The sequence below is a fragment of the Lepisosteus platostomus genome, chromosome 8 (genome assembly GCF_059453375.1).
Source record: "Lepisosteus platostomus isolate fLepPlt1 chromosome 8, fLepPlt1.hap1, whole genome shotgun sequence".
Lineage (NCBI taxonomy): Eukaryota > Metazoa > Chordata > Actinopteri > Semionotiformes > Lepisosteidae > Lepisosteus > Lepisosteus platostomus.
This window is the reverse complement of record NC_142618.1, coordinates 6,017,356-6,040,330: the sequence shown is the minus strand read 5'-3', so window position 1 is coordinate 6,040,330 and position 22,975 is coordinate 6,017,356. Positions and strand designations below refer to the sequence as shown.

General features: G+C 41.0%; 1 long non-coding RNA gene across 1 annotated transcript; it reads right to left on the bottom strand.

The window, feature by feature from the left end:
* Positions 1-18,499: 18,499 nt before the first annotated feature.
* LOC148655558 (uncharacterized) lies at positions 18,500-22,714 on the bottom strand. Its single transcript, XR_015941071.1, has 3 exons — positions 22,660-22,714; positions 19,193-19,267; positions 18,500-18,743 (listed from the first exon to the last, which is right to left on the bottom strand). It is a non-coding gene; the product is annotated as an uncharacterized LOC148655558 (long non-coding RNA).
* Between the last annotated feature and the right edge of the window lie 261 nt (positions 22,715-22,975).

Sequence of the window (22,975 nt, the reverse complement as noted above, 5' to 3'; positions counted from 1 at the left end):
TAAATCCTTGTTGACTATTCCCTAGAATCTTATAACCATACACAATCTACTTCTCTAGTTTTAATGATCATTTCCACAACCTCACATTTAATATTATACAGTATTTCTGCTAAGTAGTGATTTTACTCACTGAGTAATACAGAGACAGAAACAAAGAAAACACAATTTCAAAACATGAGGGATCCACTAAGAGGCAGTATAATGTTACTACTTTTTTCTCCCCTTTCCTCCTTAAAAGAACCATTCTTGTTTTACAGGAAACAAATAGAGAAGGACAGCACAAAAAGCCAGCTATGCAGAAATACATAAAGGAGTATCAACAATCAAATTTCAATGGACGATTATGAAGATGAAGAGCACCATTATTTTTTCTCTCCTGTTGTGTTTATCTTATTTTATTTGCCCATTTTTTTATTGGCTGTTTCATAGACCTCAGTACAGTACATAATCCTTGAAATGGGCAGGAATATTCTGAACATTGCAGAATGGAAAGAGAGTCAAATCTAGTCATGCCAGGCAGTGAACAGACATGCAAACCAGTACCAGTCTAAGACTGGTCAGTCTATGTGTACAGTGTGTCCTGCTTTTTAACCAGTCCATCAGACAAAGCTAAGTCACGTTTTGTACCCCAGGTAATTAAAAAGTGCTTAACAATGTCTCAGGTGTCAGAACATGAACATGCATAGGTGATGCCAGGAGCTCTTGGCACAGATAAACTTCCAGGCAGCAAAAACCAGCTGTGTTTATCATGGCATTGTGCTTTCCTGCTTGAAAGCTCCCACCCGCAGATACAGCAGAAGCAAAGCTGGTGGGTGGGAGCAATCTCTCTGTTCTCAAAGTCAAGATGACATCGTATCTGCTAACATCTGTCAGGGTGGTTGCACCAGACATCCAAAACGGAACAGTGCAGAGATCAGGGTTCCTTAGGATGTGACTGTCTGATGTCCCAATGTATAGTTCATGCAGAGGTCTGCAGTTGTCCCTGTGGGAAAACCAAACTCATCCACAGTACCAGGCTGTATCTGTGTGAGATAACAGGGGCTATGTCCAGTTCATTAACAGATTCCCTATTTTCCAGAAGCCCTTTTCATTGTAATAGGTGAGGCACTCAGGCACAGCCAGGGTGATGAAAGGAATCTAACACTACTTCCCTCCAGGTGCATAGTGAGCTCTGTGTCTGGGGCTCGGGCAGTGCCGGTCACATTAATCGCCGAGGTACCAGTGGCAACCAGGAGGAGAAGCAGGACATTCCTGTCTCTACATTAGTAACTTACACATATGGGTGGTGGTCAGGTAAACCTCCTCTGTGCTGAAAGGTCTGGAGACTGGAGAGATTGACAGCTTATATCCCACAGTTAGATGAAGAACAACAACCACCACTCTCTCCCCTGAAAGTCCATGCCTTGGAGAAGGGCTGCAGCCTTCTATCTGCTTTGAGAAACATACTGTAATATTTGCTACCAAGGTGATGTTCAGTGATCAATTTGTTTTTAGTTGTCGAACCTTGGACTGGAAATTGTCCTTTTTGGCTTGGAGATCCACCATCACTCTGTTCTCATCACCAGACATTATGTTAACCATGGTCATGTGGAATCCCAGGCCAGCCACATACTAAAATGATACAGAAAGACTGGCAGAGTAACACTCTGTGACTGTTCCTCTCTGGTTACATAAAGACTTGCAGAATGGAAACCACGTGTATTTGTGGGAGTGGGCGTAGAGACAAAAGTTCAGGGGGGCTAGGATTTGAGCAGCATCATGAAACCTCCCTCTCCTTATTTCTCTATCCTGCCTCTCTTTCCACATATTCAGTCTGATGAGAGCCATTCCTGCACAACTCCACTAAGAATATCTAACATTCGCCACTGGGGTGCAGCATGACATTTCTACAGGGCTACAGAAGGAAGACTTATTGGACTGTAACTGTTGGCTCGGTTTTATCATAATTTTTATGGACTGGTTCTATATTCCAGTCAATGGATATTGCCCTTATGTTGAGTGACTGTTGAAAGAGTTTTGTTAATGGTCTATAGATCACATCTCTTGGTTCTTTAAGTACAATCGGTAGAGCACTGCCAGGCCCTGGAGATTTATCTCTGCTAACCCGATTGACCATATGCCTCAGCGTGACAACATGAGAAGGGATGGGATTTTAAAAGTGCAGTTAAAATCCTAGTCAATTCAGCATGACGTCTTTGCCGAGATGAAAATCAGTGCTAAATGCCAACGTGCAGGAAATGTATAATACTGAACAGCTGTTCACTATCAAACCTTATCCAATTACCCCACCTAACCCAATACGTTCAAACAAATCAGTAATATTGATAAGCTAAGTGATTTATTTTCCACTGCTGGAACATTGGGAATTTGTTTGTATTTCAGGAGAATAATTAAAGGCGTTAAAAACAAGGGTGGCATGGTAGTGGATCCCATTGACAGTATCACTGTTGCGCTGGGGCCCAAGGTTAAATTCCTAGAGTGCTATCTGTGTGTGTGTGTGTGTGTGTGTGTGTGTGTGTGTGTGTGTGTGTGTGTGTGTGTGTGTGTGTGTGTGTGTGTGTGTGTGTGTGTGTGTGTGTGTGTGTGTGTGTGTGTGTGTGTGTGTGTGTGTGTGTGTGTGTGTGTGTGTGTGTGTGTGTGTGTGTGTGTCATCCTATCCATGGTGTATCCTGCCTCACATCCAATTCTTCCCGGGATTGGCTTTGGACCACCGTGAACTGGATAAGCGGGTGTCGAAAGTAATGTGATGATGATTATGAGAAAAAAGAATGAATGGAAATTAACATTTATTTGAACAATTTTAAAATCTTGTCCTATCTCAGAGTGTCAGAGTGATCCTGGCGTCAGGTGGTACAATACTATTTAATATAAACCTTTGTCTTTCCTCAGCCTGAGGACTGTTTGGGATTGTTTCCTTTGTGAGGAACCCGAGTGCTCTTTTAGTCATCAGCCATCTACCTTTAATCATCTGCAAATATCCAGCCTTTATCTTTCACATACATTGTAATTTACTGATCCTTTGCACCATTACAATACTCATTTCTGTCTCTGTCTCACCATTCTAACATCCTTTATACTTGTGCTTGCAGGTCATTAGAATCCTTTTCTTTAACCAAATGCTTTTCTTTTTAAATATAAAGAGAGCACTGAAAAAAGTGTTTTCATTCTCCCTGTATTTTTCTTAACCGTTTTATTAAACCACTGCTTTCCAGCCTTTGATTTACTCACTCTTGGGATAAATCTGTTCTGTGCTTCAGGCAGAATATCTTTAAACTGTTTCCATTCATTCTCCTCTGATTCTATATCTATCCTGTCCCATTCTGCTTATCTTAAGCACTGCAACATTCCTCCATAATCTGCTTTTCTGAATTTCTAAACGTTCATTTTGCCCAACCTGCAGTCTCTATATATAAATCACAATACATTTTCATATCGTAGGTTACAGTTTCACAAAGGTTCCTGTTTTTCTTATTCTGTCTACATTGCTGGAAACCACGAGATCTACAGTATATGGACCCAGCAGTAGGCTCACTGTTCCGACAAGGAAGCAATTGTCAGCCATGTGCATCAATTTGACTTCAGCTGCTGACATCCCTGGTGTTTTTTCCCACTCTATGTGAAGTGAGTTAAGGTCACTCCTGATGACCACCTCTTTTTATATACAAACTCCCCTGATTTCATAACAGAACACTACACTACAATCAATATAGGAATAGAAAGCCTTCAGAGTGATCCAGTAGAATGAAATATCCCATAGCCCAGAACCAGTCACTCCTGATAACAGCAGATGAGAAATGTCTCATGCACTTAAGGTACGTTATGCAGATGATGTCAGGACCTGCTTGCCACTAGGCTGCTAGACAACAGATCTCAGAATGCAGCCCATCAACACATTTTGATCAGTCAAGTGCATGAAGCAAATCTTAGAGCCCTTTAACCATTCCACTGCTCTACTGGCATTCTGATCCGATCATAGCAGGGCTCCCTGATATACTGTAGCCAACCTTAGAGAAGCACAGCCAAGAGTCAGGCTGCAATCACAATCACAGCAGTCTGCTGCATGTGTGAGCTGCCTTATTTACCCACCCTCCTCTCTCCCCAGGGGATTGGGTTCGGACAGTGGCAGGCAGTGTCTCAGTGGGTGACACAAGTTAAACCATGACTGAATCCCGCTGCAGGTTTGGTTTCCATTTCTTAATTTATTGTGTTTTATGGGGGGTAAATGCAGCTGCGCTGTTGCTCGGTCTTCTAATGAAGGCGTCCAGGCAGCATTATTTTGTTTTCCTGTCACTGCCTTCCTGTGCTATTCTTTAATCTGTCTTGTGATTAAACCACAGGGAGGTCACAGCCATCTGCTGCACTGGTGAACACGGCATCTGCAGCATTTCACTGGTCACATGCGATGCTCTCAGATGTGTCAAAATTCGTTTCCAAGATGACTGATCTAGGATGTGAGGCGGTGGGGCGGAAGGTTAGCGGGCTCCTTCAATATGTTGTGGGGGCTGGCTATAACTCAAAACGTGTGCCGAGTGTTACATTATGCCAAACAAATTTTTGTTAGCATAAGATACTGTAGGTTACAAATGAGAGGAAGCCATTTGGCCCGTCTAGCCTGATTGGTAGCTAGCACTTACAGTAATTGATCCAAGGATCTCATCCAGCCATTTCTTGAAAGAAGCCAGAATATTCTTTCTCCTGCCTTTCAGCCCATCTAGCTCATTTGGTTACAAGTGTGCAAAACATCCGTGCATGTACTGCAGCCAATTCATGAAAGAAGCCAGGTTATCATTACAGATAACTTGTTCCATACCCTCACAACCCTATGTGAAAAAAAGGGCACCCTGTCTTGACTAGGGGATCTCATCCAGATGTTTTTTTAAAAGACACCAGGGTATCACCTTCAACATCATGGCTGGGGAACTTGTTCTATACTCTCCAAACCCTTTGAGTAAAGAGGTATCTCCTGTTCTCGGTTTTAAACGCGCTTCACCATTCTCTCTCCGATTTTTGAGACACAACAAAACACATCCCACAATTAGGAGTGAGCATGCCCCATCCCACACAAAACTTCCTCGTACATCTTCCACTCCCTCCCAAGTAACTACCTAAATACCCCTAAAATAGGTCAAGTGGCTCCAGTGAAACACTTCTGCAACAAGGATGATTGTGTAAGCCCCCTTCACTCTCCCCCAGTGGCACCGCTGATCCCAGCAGTGGAGCTCCATACACACATCATCAAGGCAGGCCGGTGACGAGCCACTGATGCCAGCAGAGAGAGTGCTGAAGCAGACAGGACCAGGAGACTGCAGTCATCTCTCCACAGGAGCAGCAGGTGCGAACAGAAAACCTTTGTGTATCTCACTATACAAGTATCTCCACCTGGCTCTCAAGACGCTGGCTTGTAGTGAGAAAGCAAGTCTGGGGAATAAAGGAGTGCTGCAGAAGGTAAAATCACTAACACCTTTATAATGAGGACGCGTCTATGAACCAAATGCTTCAACATTCAGTCACTTTTCTTTTGCAATATACTTTGTACTTTACTTTTGGACTTTAACTTTTAACTATTCATAAACATTTAGAAATGTGGAAGCATTCCAAATTTCTTTTCTTTAATTCTACAGGTTGCTCTGTGAGAATTCTGTTGCTACCCTTCCCATGCCAAAGTATACTTCTAAGTTCTACTAAGGACCCATAAGATGGGTAAAACAGCCAGTAGAGAGAGTGCTGAAGCAGGCTGGACACTGAGAGGCCCAGATTGCAGTCATCTCCCTACAAGAGCTACAGGTGTGAACAGAATACCTCTGGGTTTCTCCGAATATCTCCAGCTGATTCTCCAGACACTGGCTACAAAGACTCTTTGCCAGGGACATGCTGGTCTTTGTGTAAGAAGCTGTGCCTTGCATCATTGTTACACTAATGCAACCCAGCTTGCACAGAATTCCAGGGAAGCTGAGCCCCTGTGGTCAACTGGCCATATGAATAATATCATGGCAGGCTGCTTCACTCAGCAGGCATTTGTGAGACAGGTTGGAGCAGAGTTGTGACTGTATCGGCATTGTTCCCCCAATGAACAATTATGAATCACAAAGGCCCCAACGTGGTTATTGAGTTATATGAAGACACTGCAGTGAAAGGTGAGGTTTAACCAATTTAACCTGATTGAGAGACAGATATGCTAAACCGAGTCTAAATCACAAGTGGAGAAGTATCTTCTGACTGTCTGTCAGGGGCACAGTCACAGGCCAATACTATAGCACCTAAACATTCAGCATTTGAACAGCTTGTTTCCACTGAAGATAGGCACCAGCAACACGGTTGTCATATGGGCATGTCCTTCTGAATGATGAGACCATGACTAGTGCCTGCATCCATACATTTTCATACATAAGATTTTTTCATTTTGATTAACTATCTAATTTGTTATTTAATTACATGATCTCACAGAAGCAGTCATCTGCTTACATCAGGAAATGTATTAAATAACCTAATAAATAAATTAACCTCCGATATGTATTCAGAAATAAGTGTTTTTTTAAGACGCAGGGTATGAATCCATGTACCAGTATGTACATACTCTGTATATGCATCTTAACTAAGTTCTTTGCTTTGTCGCAGTGGATAACTAAATAAAATTCCATATTACCATTCAAGTGTTTGATAACATAACCAAGTGAATTATTTGTAATATAACTATTTTTACAGAATCATGTTCTTAACCTTTTTACTATTTTTGTTTTGGATGACGCAGTGTCTCAGGATCACTGTCTTCTGTGGCAAATTCAGGGTGACAAATGTCATTGTCTGCAGTTTTAAATTAACTGAACGTCTTCATTTGCAAAAGATAATCCAACAGCATCTATCTAAGTGTACAGTCATGTTTACATAACTTAACTGATCATCTCTTATTTTTTTAAAGGTATTTTTACGACTTTAATTAATGCTCCGAATGAGCCAGAATATTTGCACAGCTATAGAAACTTTAGAAGTGTGAAAACTAAAAGTGCTTTTCCAAAAAGTGGCTAGCACTTCACTGTCTGTCAGTGTGTGCAGTGTTGTTGGAAATGTACTTCTCTTGATTCTGAATAATCATTTTTTTACATGCACTGTAGCATGCATTCCAATAATTTTAGCCATAAGTGTTTTGACGGTGGAAAATTTAACCTCTGCTGACAGCCTTTTTTAACTAGCAATTACTGAAAATCTACATATCATCTGTTCCTTGCCTGTGACAGTAGCTTCATCCTCATTACCACACAGAAAAATAAACACACTCTATTATTTAACAAGCGACAAGGAAAATATTATGATTCTGAGAGGCTGTTATTGTTTTTAATTAAACTATTGAAACAAACACAATGAAAGGAGGCAACCTTTTTCATGTTATTTCAATGAATAAGGAATGTATTTGTGATCTGTGCTTTGGGATATCATTTGGCACTTTCACCACACTTATATGATTTAAATGGGTTTTAATTTTCTAGCTTAACACATGATTGTAGGTGCTACATTTCTTAAAGCAAGTGAGAGCAGGCAGAGGTGTCGCTGAAAGGTCAGAATGTCTCAGAAGGAGATATTACACCATGGGACATTTTTTGGGGGGTTCTGTCTGTCTCGTCTGCATGATTATTTGCATTATTCAGGTACTAAACAGAGACTCGTGACACACATTAATGTACTTTTTGTTTAAAGCCTGTTATTCCTCTATGTAAGGAACAAAAGAGACATAAAATCCATGGTGAGGCATAAAATCATTGCTTTTACATTCCTTCTGCTCTCAGGAGACTAGTGTCAGCCAGCCTAGGGATGAGATACCATGGCATTAAAGCCCCAGGAGAAGAAAATAATTTTTCAGCTTTGACAGAAATGGAAAAATGCAACGCTCTGCTTCACTACCTACTCAGTGGTATTTGTTACTTCCTTGATTAGCAGTGTGCTGTGTTTTAAAAATAAATCTGAATGAAATTTATATTTTCTTAAAGAGGAGCCAATTGGTGGTCACAACAAGAGAAGATGGATCATGTTAATCTCCGCTGCTTGCAATTGGATCATGCAGATTGTTTGGCTGCTGTTGCATTATGAACCGAGAATGGCGTCTTGCCAGATATTATGACCTTGTGGATCAAAACTAATATTTTTAGAAACTGTAGTTTCTTTCTTCCTACACAGTTTGTGGTATTAAACATTACAGTGAAGAGACGTTTGTGAAAAACGGGTAACACCTGTTTGTTTACATCCCATGATAACAGTTAATTTCTGCATTAACACCTGTCATATAAAACACAGCATTCAAAAGGAACCCTGCTCTGAGAAGCATAAAGCTATCTCATGAGTGTCATCTGAGGTTACTGAAAACACTGCCATGACATACAAAAGGGCAAAACCACATGAAGAGGAATTACTGTAGAGGCTTACCTGCCAGGTGTCAGTGTGTCACAGATTGCTCATGGCTCTGGCCATTCAACAGCTCACAGCACGGTCCACATGCAGTAATCAGACTTCAAAGGCCAGTCGCTGCGTTCACAGTGAAGCTGTGCTGAATAGGCGCTTCCACCATCTGAGTACGTTAGCAACATCAAACAGAGGGCATCTTAACCAAGGCTGACTGCAGAGCTCAACAGGACAATGGCACTGAAATAATATCCTTCAAAAGAACAGCTGGGCTTTATATTGGTTTTATATTGCAAACAGTAAGAAATAGGCAGGTTGGGACTAAACTGAGCACTATCCCATACAATATAATCTTAACCACTATGTAGCTTTCCCTTACAGAGCTGGCATTCAGTATGGCCTAATTAAGTACAAGTGAACTAAGATGAGATTCTGAGTGTCACAGAGAGCCGATATCAAAGGTGTTCCCTGACTAGAGTGGCCAAGCACTCTGCAAACGTTCAACAGCATCCGAGCAAGCTGATGTCTGTTAAGTCTGGCAATTCGAAGGCCAGGAAATGGAGCTTCGAGTCTCAAACTAATTAAAGGCAACCCCGACATTTCAGCAGCCATTCTGTGACTTCTTCAGATCATAAAAGTCTTCAACAGAGCTGAGGTGGGTGTGAATCCTACTTCAGTGTCCATTTCCAAGGCTTCTGGGCAGAGTAGGGACAGCACCATCAAAAGGAATCTCTGGGGAGGGGGATTATAAGAACTCAAAAATCTGCTGTGTCTCAGCGGGCTTATTTTTACCCTGTAAGTTGGGATCCTTTACTAGGCTTCAACAAAGCACTGTAGCAATACAGAGTACTGGAACTAGTGCAGAGAAATCGGGAGGAGAAAGCGAATGACTGCATCTGTAAAAACCCCGTTGCTCACATGGCACTCTTGCACAGAAGCTCTTGTCCTGTCTGTGTAGCCGGACATCGAAATTATAATACCATAAACTAGGGCAAGTCATAAAACAAGTTTTTAAGCAAAATGTTCTGTTAAATTTTCCCAACATGATAAAGCCCTCTTTGACTGAGGATGTAATTATTGTTTCATTTATGCAAATCACCTTAGCTTTTCCCATATCTTAAATATCTTGCTTGGTTTCATTTGATCAGGGTTTAAAATAGAAAACTTCACAGCTGGAAACAAGGTAAAACTTTAGCTTCACTGTCCCTGTAGATGTCTAACAGCTGATATATGTGCTGTTGCAACTAATTAAACCCACATTAGTGTAAAATAGTGACAAAATTGTTAATTTTGTTTTCCATCCCTATATACAGTAATTGTATTATTAAGCCTATAAAGAGTTATGAATCATACACCTGAGTTCGAACTGGGCAGACGTTGTACTTGATGGTGTTTTTCTGTTCTCTATGTTCTGTGTTGCACAAACAGTAAGACATGGAGCACCATTAAGATTCAACACTGTCCTTTCTGGAACATGTTTGGCTATTAAAAAACGCCGTATAGTTCGTCTGCCAAACAGAAATTATCAAATGTTTCCAACTCATCCCTTCCAAACAGTCACTACCCACACCATGACAGATTGCTCACTGTAAAAACACCACAAAAGAACTCAAAAAATAATTCCTTGGAGCCCCTGCAATCGGAATGAATGGTAAATTACATGCTAATACCAGCAAATACCTAACACTTCCATATTTCCCTTGTATTATTTATTATCTCATACAGTAATAGTTTGGCATTGAGTCCAAAAGCAGAGTATGCTGTAACCAGAAATTAGCCAGCCCCCCCCCCACCCCCAAAAAAAAAAGCCATACTGATGAGTCACATAGAAAACTGCACTGTGTTTTCAAAAATTAAATGTGGCACTGACAAGGATGCAAACCATGGTTTATCGGCTCATGCATAAAGATATGACCTACTACGCTTAAGGAACATGACCCTTTTTAATCCTAAACCAAAGATAACTTGAGGGTGAATCGATTGCAGTTTTTAAAATCTTTAAGATGGCTCACCAGGCGAACCTTGGACTCGGCACAAAGAGTAAAGAGGGGAATTTCAGCAGAAACATGTGCAGGCTGCCTGAAATATAAGGTGTCCCCACCCCTGTCTATAAGAAATGTGTGAGCAACACATTTGTTGGTGCGTTCTGTTTTTATTCATTTTGATGCTGCGTGGTACTTGTAAAATTAAACTCATGTATTATTGAAGGACAAAGCAAAACAGCATGTCATGATCAAAAAGCATATTCAGGTTACTGCTAAGAGTTGTAGTTATATTTATTTGTGATCTCTTTCCGACACATTTAACTTTTCCAAACCCTAGATTCTTGCACGTGAATTCGAATGGAATCTACAGCTATAACATTATGTTCCGATAATCAAAACAACTTGTTTATTTTTCATGAACCAAAGAGAACTTCCACTTTTCAGCTTGTTCATGGCCCAGATATATAATTATATCTGCTATGTGTTACATTTGTATGTGTTTAATCCCTATAATAATTCACCAAAATGTATGTGAGTAAAAAAGCTATAATGTGCTCTGATGAAGTTTAAAATCAGTGTGGGCGACAAAACTGAGTGTGTTTGAAAATATAGTCAAGATCTGCCAGCAGATCACAGCTTTGTTAACTATTTACATCTCTTAGGATCCTCTTTTGCTTGTGTGTGTTCTATATGAGAGAGTACACTGAGGAGTTCACACTTTTCTGATAAAAATTAGTGTGACATCGTTCAGACATTACCTCTGACTAAATTAGAAGACCAGATCATAAGAAATATGAGAGGAGAGCACCCAGGCCTTTTGGTAAGTAGTGACTATTCAATAGAAAGACAGGTGGTATGGTAGTGCAGTGGTTAGTGTTGCTGTCTTGCAGTGCTGGGGTCCTGGGATCAATTCCAGCAGTGCATTCTACAGAGAATTTGTACAGTGTCCCTGCATTTGTGTGGATTTCCACAGTCCAAACACATATTGGCAGGTTAACCAACTTGTTGTGTGTTTGTGTCTATGTGCCCTGTGATGGGCTGGTGTCTTGTCCAGCTTGTACTCTGCCATGTGAATTTGCATATATGGATTTTTATAGTAGAAATTAAAAACAAAATCAGGCCTGTAACTGATCTGCTTATTGGATTACACTTTCTTCTGCACTCAATCGTTGATTTAAAAAAAAAAAAACAGTGTAAAGTGTATTATTTCGAATAGCTCTACCATTCAAAACCACATAAAGCATTTACTCTTATTTCTCTGACAAAACCGCTCTTAATAGGTCATCAGTTCATGATGAACAGACACAGGTGGGAATGACACTTAGACACACCCACAGTGGAAAGTACTCTGAATAAAACATGCCCACATTGGGAATAACTCTGTCAGACGTGCCCACAGAGGGAATTGCTATGTATCAGACACACCCACAGTGGGAACAACACTGTATCAGACACACTGTGTCGTTACGGGAGGGGGGTTGTTCGGTGTAGAGGCGGAGCCCTGGATTATCGGGGATGCGTTGCCATAGCAACCACAGCTGTCCTGGCTGATTAAGGACGAGCCGCAGCTGTGGGGGCCCTTTAAGACACACTGAGCACCTTACTGGAGGGACAAGCAACCCCCGCAAGGGGACAACCTTCCAGCGACAGTCCCGGAGGGGGTTGTGACGGGAGCGTAAGGCCGTCATTTTTCTTTGTGCCTGTCCTGCCCTGCATCTCCACCGGGACAGGTTGAGTCCTCTTTTCTTTTTTATGGGCCACACGCTCCCTTTTCTACAAGGGTAAATAGGGTAACTCACCTGGATGCCGCTCTTGCAAAGCAGCAGAGGCACATCTTTCTTTTTTCCTTTTGGTTTCTCCCCCTTTCCGTTTTCCCTCTGTTTTTGTTTTTTGGGTGGGATCTCTAACCTTACACTCAGACAGGGCATCGGCTTCTACCAGTGCTCTTCCGACTCCCACTTTGTTACAATAACTACATTACAGCGGAGACAACACGCCCAGAGTGAGAACCAAACAGATGGGCCCACAGACAGTCAGTGTTTTCCTTCTGCAATTGCTATATAAGTCTAATTGCTATATTTCTCACACACTTAAATGAGTTGGGTCCTGATACTCACTCATTGGTACAGGGCTCACACCAATTCCAAATCTCATTCAGCTTTTTAAGAGTTGAAAGCAGTTTTTTTTTAAAGCCTCAAGTAGCAAATTGAAATAAATTAGCCTTGTGGATACTGGGTCCCCCAGAATGAGGATTGAGAACCACTGGTCTAGATCAAAATAATAATCAAACAAGGTGACCCTAAGTAAATTTACAGCCTTGTTGCTTATTGGCCTCAATTCTGCAGCGTTCACTGATCTTAATTACTGTACCTGCTGTAGGGAAGCACAGTGGTAGTGGTGCAGGTTAACAATGTTGCCTCACAACTTTTGGTTGCAGCCTAAAATACCTTCTGTACGGAGTTGTCATGCTTTCCTTTTTTTTCTCTAGGTGCTCTGGTTTCCTGCCACAGCAGGTGGTACAGTAGGTGAGAATGGGCTCGCAGGTGAGAAAGGTTGTCCAGGTGAAGGGAGATCTCTTTCACACCTCAAGAAGACTCAACAGCTGTTTTTATTAGCATGGAATTAACCGTTACTTTTGCAGCCGACCAAGTTATAGCAGTTCCGCACTTGAGTCTGGTATTAGTCACTTGCATGTCTGAATAGGCATCCCATTCAGGAGGACCGATGCCACATCGTGACCGCTGCCTGTCCAGCTGGGCTCTGGATTACCGCAGCTCAGTACTGGACTAAGCACTTGATGAAAATGAAAGGAAGGAACTGCCTACTTCACATCTGTGAAAACTTACACATTTCCAACTATGCAAACACTTGCTTCCACTGCCGATTTAAGAGCTTGGAAATGAAGTCTTGAAGAATCTGTGGCTGTTGAGTGCTGGAGATTGAGAACAGTAAAGACAGAACTATCTCAGAAAAAGGGACATTTTTCTTATTATTTGCAATCACAATGGCACTGCCAGTGCTCTGAAGTTAGGAAGTGACAGTGTCATTTCCAGATCCTGCAGCCTATCAGTGCAATCCTGCACCAGGGAGTACAGCAGGATTGACACACCCCAGTGCGACCAGTGCTTACAACAAATGTATCGCCAAGCTCAAACTTTTAACATAAACAAAAACACTCAATGTAAAGCACCCGGGCGAATGTGCTTTTATCTGAAAATATCTCCCAAATGCTTTACATTATAAACCGCTATCTTACATTTCTAGAAATGAGAATAAACCCTTTTTTCTCTGTAAACTGGTTTTGTCCCTGAAATATAATGTCCAAGACTGCCGCATAGAGTTTGCATCAAATTTTAGATGCAAATATATCATGACATAATCCAGGACAGCAACTCTCATCTACTCCATTGCACAGTTTTGCTGCAGTTGGCCTCTCAGTTGCTTAATTAATAATCCGCAGGATCAATACTGCAATTAAGGAGGTGGTTGTATCAAAGCACTGAAGTGGATTGGAAGGGTTCTGCCTCTTTGCTTAAAGATCAGTGTTACAGTATGCATAGCATGAATTCAATATAAAGCAAATGTGCCCTTTTGGAATAAAGAGATCTCTGTGCACATTGCTGTTTGTGACCCATCAAAGTGAAATAAAGGCTCCAAAGTCCACATTTTTTTCCATACATATCCAGTACAGCAATCTGTCTGTGAGCACAAGCAATCTTCCATCAGGATAATAAAGTGAAAATGGTGAATTACCCAAAGATCATTTGTACTGTTGCTATTGCAATTCTTCCACAAAAAATATTTTGGAGAAAGAGGTTATTCATTTTATTTTTTTAGGTCTGGCAGCTCTACATTTTCATTTCAGAGCTCAGTTCTGCTCCCTGAAGGACACAAATACAGTATATGTTTCTTTCGATCTCCAGCAGGTTGAAGGATAGAAAATGGCTTCATTTCTAACTATGTCCAATTACAAATGAGGGGTTGAGTTAGATTGTGTAATTAAGATCACAGGTAAAACAAGAAAAATATAGCAGCTCCGCACTTGAGTCTGGTATCCACCCGCCCAATGTAAGGCTGACCAATCTTTCTTTAAAGTGCTCTACTCTGAAACATAGGAGAATGTCCTGCTTTCTTAAACTTACTTAGATTCCTTCTAAACACATGTACTTCTTTTATTATACTTCTATTCTATAATTATTTCAGACTTTGCGTTCCAAAAACAAACAAGGCTTTCTTATTAAAACAAATTGTGATAGACCTTCATGTACAGTGAGTTGAATTTCCACTTTGAAACCAAAATCAAATTTCTAATTCCGAAATGAAGATTCTTTCACACTCTGATCTCTACATAATTCCACATTCAAGCTTACTCATCATCATCCAGATGCCCTTCATTTTGAATAGAGATTATAGGAATGTAAATTCCTTCTGTACGTAAATGGACACAAGCTACTGTAGTTAATTTATAGTCTGATCCAACACTCTGCATTGCTAATGACTACAACTTTGCTTTCATACCAATTCATTTTCTTTGGATTTTTAATTTAATTTCTGACTCATTCACCTGATTCCCCTCTTTCATAAATTCAATTTTCTTTTCTCATCAGCGGGTCATCAAAATAGATGTCCCCTATTTCCTAGAGCTGATACGAACATCACTTTAACAAAAGCCGCCTACATATTCAGCTTCACTATTTCCAGCAAGGTTCAAAATGAAGGACCCCTTCGCCCCCCGCCTCACACACTACGTTGTTTTAAAGTGGAATTGCCAGTTTCCTTTTTTTATATATTTGTAAATATGCTAGGCTCACTGCAAGCGGGGAATGAGAAACTTGCCCATATAAAGCGGAAGCATGCACTGTCAGAGTTCCCACAGCTCAGCTGGTATCAACCGGAGAGCCTGTGCAGCTCTCACTGCTCTTGTTTTTATTCGTGTGGGTCTTATCAGACAATTTTACCCCTATCTTTCCCATTATGTCTGTTGTTTTCATTTTATTTTCTCGACTACCATTGGTTGCCCCGCTGTATTATTTTCCTGTACCCATACTATCATTAAAATATTAATTATAATGCTAATATTATTATATTTACTCCAAGAGCTTTGCATTTGTCCCTTCTATATGTTCTTTATTAGTTAAATCACTAAATGATTCCTGCTGTATGCATGCAGTCATGCTCACCGAGCTGATTTGGTTGAATGGTAGAACAAGCCGTTGAGTCTGTGCTCTAAAGTTTTGTCCTGTGCATTCTGATCAATTGTGTCACTTCCTGTGATGAACGTCATGAGTGCATGGTGGTACATCTCATGGTTCTGCCAGTCATACTTCAAGTGTGGACCAGGTGGACTTCAATCACATGATTTGGGGTTTATAGACCTACCTGTGCAGCAGTGGACAAAGGACAGAGCAGAAGACAAGACCACAACCCCGTACAGACAGCATCAACCAAGCGTGTTGGGGGAGACTCCCTGATCACCTCTTCTGTTTGGTTAAAAGGATATGTTTCCCTTCTGTAGCCAGTAGTAAGTGCTGTTATTATCGGAACACTTTCTGTTTAGTATTAATTTTTCCTGTAGGCTGTAGGTATTAAAGGAGGTGGTGCAGTGTGGTTAGGCTCCTACCTGACAGGTATTGGGTTCAAGTTCCCACTGAGGATGCTGCTGTAGTACTTTACCCCAGTTGCTCCAATTTACCCAGCCGTAGAACTGGGGACCAATGCTGTTGAGGGCTTATTCCCGAGATGTATTGGTGTTCCGTCCAGGGAGGGAGTCTCGTACTTGCAAGTCTACCTAATGAAGACTGATCAAATAATGCTTAATTAATGGTAGTAAATCTGGGAAGAGCTCTGGCTTTGGTATGGACTGTACCTTTTTATTACTGTAGTAATTCACAGTTTGCTTCATTTAATGCTTTTTTCACCAACAGTTATACCACCCTGCAACTTCACGCTGGCAGCCCACTGGAGCTCAGCAGGCGTGAGCCTGGTCAGTACCTGGATGGGAGACCTCCTGGGAAAGCTAAGGCTGCTGCTGGAAGAGGTGTTAGTGGGAAGAGGGAGTGCTCACCTTGTGTTGGTCCTACTGTCCCAGTATAGTGACGGGGACACTACACTGTAAAAAAAGGCACCGTCCTTCAGACGAGATGTAAAACTGAGGTCCTTATTCTCCATGGTCATTAAAAATCTCAGGTTGTTTTTCCGAAAAGACAAGGGGTGTTAACCCTGGTGTGGCCAAATGTCCCCCTGGGCTTTACTACCCCTGGCCTCCTAATAATTGTGAAAGTCTGTTAAACTTCTTCTACAACCGCTGCAGTGTTCCCGTGTCCTAAAAACTTAATTTTCACCACAACGGTAACCTAAAGGATTTGGAAATGCTGGGCTTTATTGTTAAAAAATTGTTCAAATTGTTGAGAAAATGTGTCAGGAAAGCTAGACAATTCTCCTCACATGGTTTCCTCATTGAGAAACCAAATCCTCTCCTTTGTTAGGGATACATTTTAGAATATTTTTTATTTTCTTTTTAAATTTGGCAGGTGAAGTTTCTTGCTCTTGCCTCCATAGTTGATGGTTGTTGATGGTTTCTTTTCAGCATGAAGAGTTAAGAAGAGATTGCCCATTCACCTTTGGAATATTCATGAAAACAGATTCACTTTCTCAGACAGAGCGATGTGTTTACTTGTGTGCATAAAGACTTGTCATTGAGCGTTGTGTTGAATGTTAAATGGGTCATTCTGGACCTTGAAACCTTACATAGATGTTTCTAAATATGAATTTGTGTGGATGGCGCTGGTGAATTTGATAAATCCCTGTTTTTCAAGGCATCTTTATTTCATCAACAAATTTGTTAACAAAAAATACAGTAAAAGATGCCACCCAACCATGACAATATTTAGTTACTTTTATAATAATAGTTATAATTATGAGAAGTCCTTTTATATAAAAAATAAAATTGTTTTTGGAACATGGTTCTATTGCTTTATTGGTATTTTTCTTAACTTAAGATTTTTTATTACAATGCAGATTCCTTATTTTGGTTAATTTATGCAAGGTTGCAAATACGTTTTACTGTAGGTGATAATCACATCACCTGCTTTTGTGAGATATGTTATCAACCATAGCTATATATAAAAAAAGCTTATGGAGACTAAAACAGCTTCTGGAAAAAAATAACCCACATTACTCCACAAAAATGCAGTTGCTAAGGTTTTTTTAGACGCTTCATTTTTGTGAAACAATCCTGCTTTGTCAGTGTAATTGAATTTACTCTGTTGTGAGCAAAATGGGTGACTCAATGTAAAACCTTGAATTCCTCTTTGTCTGTTGACTTTGAGTTAAAAGTGAAGTGCAACATCCTTCTGTTGTTTTGTATATAATGCATTTATTTTTGTATAAGAAATTGTTTAATTTCCTATAGATGGCCTAGAAATGTCATTGTATTTTACAGTCTGTTCAATAATTTTGTTGTTACCCCTGCTGTTGAATTTATTGGTGTATAGGCAGCTAACCTTGATGTTAGGTATGTAGAGAGACAACGATAAGAAACGATAAAGTAAGAGCCTGTTCTCCATGTCGATTCAAAGACTTTACAGTTGAAAGACCATCTGGAAAAGGAAGGTGATGTAGAGATACTATACTGGATTCACCTCTGGTAACAGTGATAGTTTTACAGGTTAGTGTTTGTTTTGTATAACTCTTGTATATTGGTAGAAATATACTTTATCAAGTATATTTCTGTATTTATATTATAATAAATGATGTGACGGCAACCAGAGTGTGCCAGTATGCTCACCACATATCAGCCAACAGTGGGGAGGAGAACAGAGTGATGAAGCCAAGTGATAGATGGGGATTACTAAAAGGCCACGATTGTTAAAGACCAGGTGAAAATTCGGCCTGGACACCAGGATAACACCTCTACTCTTTAAGAGAAACACCCTTGGATTTTTATTGACCAAAGGGAGTAAGGACCTCTCAGTTTTAAGTCTCATCCAAAGGACAGCGCCTTTTCTACAGTTTACTGTCCTCATCACTATACTGAGGCATTATGACCCACACAGATTGCAGGGTGAGCACCCCCTAGTTACCCCACTGACACCTCTTCCAGCAGTAACCTTAAATCTTCCCCAGGAGGTCTCCCATCCAGTGGCCAGCGACAGTGAGTGGCCAGACAAAACAAGCCATCATATCTATACGGGATAGCATTCTCAATACTTTTGTGTTAACTCACCTGGTTGAGGAAATGACAGCGCTGGACAAATACCAGCACTGTCACAACGAACCTCACGCACAAGGAATGAGTCAGGGAGCTGCTGCAGTGGTGCAGATGGGATGGAGGAGGGGGGCTGGAACAGATGAGTGCAGAGGTGTGGGCGGCTAGCGGGTATTTATACACAGGAGAGAGGAAGCACAAAATTTGAATCTGACGTCCTCCTGAACTTCTGTTAAACATCAATATTTAGCAGTAACTCACTGTTTCAGCATGCATTTATACAGACAAAAAAGTTAATAAACTTTTCATGCTGCAGTACTTCAATTGCTGAAGTCACTGCACATACAGTATGAGATTTGTCTATATCTGTTACATTGCTAAAAAAATAAATCACTTTTTGTCTTAGCTAGGAAAGTCCAGCGTCAAAATCAAAAACTTGAACTGGAAGAATGACAACAGGGAACACATGAAACAGATATTCTTTGAAATGCACAGGCAAGACTTTCTCTGCGCCAAATACTGACAGAGTCTGCTGTCAGCTCATGTTTTTTTCATTGTTTGTACAGGCATCATCGAGTATCACAAAATGCACCTCTCAAAATGTCATCCTTACCTTACAGGAATCTTCAAGATCACATCACTATGTACAGATTGCTCTCCATCACCACTTCCACTGCTCAGAGTCCAGCTGGCACATCCAGACTGTGCTTTCAACCGTTCAATTACACAAAATACACATTTAAAACTAAATGAACTTTTCTCGCTCCCTCTTGATTGATTTCCCCCCCCCCCATGCACACAGTAATTACAATGTCTCAATAAAAATCAATTCCATGTACTGTAGATGCACAGACATAGATGGTATATTTGGTAACCAATCTGATTTGGTTACTGGTTTTAGTTTGTAGCACTGGGGCTGCTATTAGTCCAATCTATTCATATTAATGAGAAATGTACTACAAGACACCTGGAATAAAAACTTAAAAAACTACACCAAATGTTATGTATATTCATTATTTTTCTGTTTTTATGTAGGCATATAACTTACTGTAATTGCTATCACCTTTATTAAATCAATATCTCACCTACTGTAATTTAAGTAGGTGCTTCCCCAGAGGTATGAAATGCAGGTCAGAGGTTCTGAATTGATCGCACATGTATTAGTAAAAACAGAATGCAAAATTACCTATTCATGCTCAAGTCATTTTTTTTCCCCCAGTATGGGCACAACATTAAAAAAGCATGAAAAATGTGGGTCTCAGAAGGCCAGTTAATCTGGGCAGTCGGGAAACAAACCATCAGGAAAGTCACCTGGGTGGTGAAGGGGTTGTTTTTCCAACATGTTAACAGATCTCACTCCATGCTCATGAGAAATATGTTCAGACACATGCGATTTTAAAATCACCCTTCAATTCAATTCTATTGAATCTTGAACCTTTTCCAAACCAGATGCTGTCGCTTTGTTACCTTGAAATAATAACTATGAAAGTTAGTCTATTGTTATCATTTCTCACGTGTTATTTTTATTTGATTTTGCACTGATGTGATAAAGTAACTATTCAGCTTTTTAAGAATAAGAAGAAGCAGGAGCAGAAGATTAATTTGCCTTGTCCTCCTTCAGCAATTCAGTAATTTTGATCTGATGTATGTTCAGTCTTTTCAATGGCAGGAATAGTGAACTGCTTATTGCGAGTTTACTGCACACAGTCATTATGCACCAACATTGAGTAATGCTTTTATATTTCACACAAATGTATTCCAGTTTGAGAGTGATTGTAAAATACCATCTTCTTTGAAAGTGTCCCAGTGAATATGAGCTGATGTGATCACTCCAATAACTCAATACCCCTGAATATTAATAGACTAGCACAGCCTGTGTAAACCAAAACTGCTAATCAACTGACTCTCAGAAGCAAGCAGTTTCACATTGGTGTGACAACTAACACAACCGCCTCACAGATCCAGAGGGTCCCGAGTTCGTTTAGTCACAGAAATCAGCCTCAGGCATCCATCTGTGGGGAGTCTGCATGTTCCCAATGTGGTCAGGTGTCCTCTCACTTCTCAAACGCATGCTGGCAAGGCTTGATTAGGGATCTCACATTATCACTTGCATCACGCATTGCTGGACACAGGAGATGACAGTAGTGTGATCTGAACCCCACCTTGAGATCGTCACTGCGAGTCTGTGAGCATAGACTCTTCCTTAGAGCCCAGTAGTGGATCTGTTTGCTCTCCTCTGGACTGATTCCAAAGCAGTTTTAGAACATGCTGACCAATACTGCACACAGTTTTCTAAACGAGTTTCTTATTAGTACACAGCACATAAAGCATCTTGATTTAGGGCCTACTCACACCTGGACAGGGCTGGCAACACTGTAAGGATCATGTTTTTCGACTTCTCCAGTGCCTTCAATACCATCCAGCCCTTACTTCTAAGGAGGAAGCTGGAGGAGATGCAAGTCGATGCCTCCATGACCTCGTGGATCACTGACTACCTGACGGGCAGACCACAGTCTGTGAGACTTCAGAACTGCGTGTCTGAACTGGTAGTGAGTAACACAGGGGCACCTCAAGGGACAGTTCTTTCTCCATTCCTCTTCACCCTCTATACTTCGGACTTTAAGTACAACTCAAAGTCATGCCACCTGCAAAAGTTCTCAGATGACTCTGCGATTGTGGGATGTATCAAGGGTGAGCAGGAGGAGGAGTACAGAGGACTGGTCAGCAGCTTTGTGGAGTGGTGTGGGGTGAACCACTTGGAACTGAATGTTACAAAGACAAAGGAACTGGTGGTAGATTTCAGGAGGAAAAAGGTCAAACCTACTCCTGTCTACATCCATGGGAGTGGCGTGGAGATGGTGGACTCGTACAAGTACCTGGGAGTGCACATCGACGATAGACTGGAATGGTCTAAGAACATCGAGGCCATCTATAAGAACGGACAGAGCCGACTTTACTTCTTGAGGAGGCTCAGGTCCTTCAATGTGTGTAGTAAGATGCTACACATGTTTTATCAGTCGGTGGTAGCGAGTGCCATTTTCTACGCAGTGGTGTGCTGGGGCTCTGGGATTAGAGCAGTAGATTCCAAAAGGCTGAACAAGCTCATCAGGAGAGCGAGCTCTGTCATTGGGTCTGACCTGGACCCCTTGGAGGTAGTGGCTGAGAGGAGAATGATGTCCAAACTGGAGGCCATCATGGACAACTTCTCCCATCCCCTCTATGACAGGCTTGCAGGAATGAAGAGCACGTTCAGCAATAGACTGATTCACCCACGGTGCGACAGGGAGCGCTACAGGAGGTCATTCTTGCCGTCTGCCATAAGACTGTACAACGCATCCACCTTGCGTCTTGGCAGAGGCAACAGCGACAGTGACCTGTTTCTGGACTAAACGCATATACACATATACTGCTACATCTGTTCTCTTTCTTTTTCTTTTTCTTTTTCTTTTTCCAGTTTACAACCACTTTTGTGCAATATATGCCAGGGACCTGTGCAATACATTTATATTTGTACTGTTCTGTTCTAGTTTCCTCTTGTGTGTCCGGACTGTGAGTAACTCTTGTATTGTATTGTATGTATTGTACTATTAGTATATAATTCGTTACACTGTGGCTGTGTTGTGTGTGTTAAGCTGCTGTTGCACTGCAATTTCCCTCACGGGATCAATAAAGTATCTATCTATCTATCTATCTATTTCAGGTCTACAGTTTTAACTCTATATATATATATATCTTACCATTTTGCTTGCCTTTGTATTGCTTCCTGACAGTTTTTAAAGGATGAAAGTGATGTGTCAAGATAGAAAACTAAACCTTTGTCATATGGAGCATCTTTACTCTCAATGTTTCCCAACATGTACTGTAATACTCTCTACTTCTCTACATTAATTAACGTCAGGAGTTCACCCAGTCTTGAATATTGCAGCTTCTTCGGTGTTTGGTAAATCGTACTGTGACTGGAGACTCCGTTTCCAGGTCACCAGGCACTCGTGAGACATCCAGACACACATACACATACGCAAACATTGCACTATCTAAACAAAGGCAATAAATCTGGTTTCAAACGTAAACACACTTTACCTACAGTAGTCGGGAATTCCGGGATAGCTTCCCTTATTCTGTGGGTACACACACAGAGTAAAGCAAGGTTGTTCACATATGGTCAAAATTAAACATTAACTCAAACCAAACACCCGTTTTTCTTTGTTTTATAAGTGAAATGAACTAAATGAATATGGCTAAACTGGTGTTTAACTCACGTGTTCCTAATAAACGGCTTTTTTTTTGTTTTCTCACCGGTAAAATAGCTTCTCCCGCAAACTATAGTATCCACACCGTGACGAGCCAAGGCGGGCTGGTTTAGCACCGCCTGTTCCAGAGTTGCGCATGCGTGGAT